The sequence below is a fragment of the Monopterus albus genome, unplaced genomic scaffold (genome assembly GCF_001952655.1).
Source record: "Monopterus albus unplaced genomic scaffold, M_albus_1.0 scaffold561.1, whole genome shotgun sequence".
Lineage (NCBI taxonomy): Eukaryota > Metazoa > Chordata > Actinopteri > Synbranchiformes > Synbranchidae > Monopterus > Monopterus albus.
Genome location: NW_018128441.1, coordinates 430 through 2,161, shown reverse-complemented (window position 1 = coordinate 2,161; position 1,732 = coordinate 430).

The window sequence follows — 1,732 nt, the reverse complement described above, 5'->3', positions numbered from 1 at the left end:
TGAGCCATCCAAGGTGTACTCTCAGTGGCAGAGTAAGAACATGAGAGCAGACCTACCAAGGCTAGAGAATGAACAATTCTGGAGAAGGACCTGAGAGCAGACCACAACAACCTCCCTGAACAAGATCCAGTAACCATCACAATGGAATCCTGGGTAAAAATACCATGTATTATAGTTAAACATCCTTAGAAAGTGCATTTGCTTTTGAGCAATAGTTACTATGAATAAGTTGATTCCATAAGATAAATATGGTTAAAAGCTTTATGGTCTCCCTCAGCCAGAGCATTGATCACAGCATCTTATTACAGACTTGAACATGTTATTGGGATTAGGTTCAAATCTTATTTATCAGAAAGATTCCAAAGATTCATGTTCATGATGAATCTTTCACACAGATTGAAGTTAGTCATGGCGTTCCACAGAGCTCTGTGTTAGGTCCAATTTTTTTCACTTTGTACATGCTCTGTTTAGGCAATATTATCAGAAAAAAAGGCATACTTTTTTCCCCATTTTTTTTCAAGCCAAGCCTGAAGCTTGATGGATGGGTAGTATCACAAGATTGTGAGACAGCGGGGAGGTATTCAACATGACGACGCACAAGCACTGAGAGTAAACAACACTTTGCTAGCTATTTTTTCAGACTTTATAACCCACTACTGGAATTACACGAGCAAGCCATTGGAATCACAAGCTGTTGCCAATAACCTGAATGGACCTTCCACATTCTAGAGGATTTATAGGAACTAGGCGCTTTCATCGACCAATACTACATTCACTGCAGTATGGATACCCCCAATACAACTCAGCAAGACACCCCGAAGCCAAACAAATGGAAAAATACCTTCTACAGATAAAAGTGATCTGTACAAATGACAGACATTGAGGTCAGTATTCTTGCATCCATCAATAAAAAAAACTTGATTTACTGGTCATACTTCATGATGAAATAAAAAAAACTCCAGTCAAGCCTTGAATTCACCTACAAGGAAGCCACATCCATATGGATAACTCACTCTCACCCCCTCTCCCTGTTTTATACTTTGTCACTTTCCCACTCTGTCTCTGTCAGTGAGGTCAAACTGAACTCAGAAATGCAATGTCTTTCCCACAAAATGCTACTGCTGCTTTATTTGAAGTACTACTATAGGAAGTAATAATCATCAATAATAAGCATCCAGTAGTTTGTCTAATTAAATAAAGGAATAGCAGTATTACTTGATGATTTAATTAGTAACAGTTGAAGTAATGGTATTATACAATTTCTCCAGATGAACACCAAGTGCCTGTGAGCAAGGCATAAATTGCTGTAGTGCAGTCAGTGAAACTGTACATAGGGACAAACACAGTACACAACATACCACGGTCTCTTTCTGATGTCTTTGCCCAACTCAGGCATGCTTGAGGAGGATCTCTTGTGTCTAAATATACTGTATGTCCTTTAAATCACAAATAAACCAAGTCTCTGGAATTGCCTTTTTTCACCTGTGCAATATCGCCAAAATCAGGAACATCCTGTCTCAAAGTGATGCTGGAAAACTGGTCCATGCATTTCTTACTTCCAGGCTGGACTACTGTAACTCCTTACTATCAGGATGTCCCAATAGTTCCCTAAAAAGCCTCCAGTTAATCCAAAATGCTGCAGCCAGAGTACTGACAGGAACTAGCAAGAGAGATCATATCTCTCCCATATTAGCTTCTCTCCACTGGCTCCCTGTAAAATTCAGAATAGAAT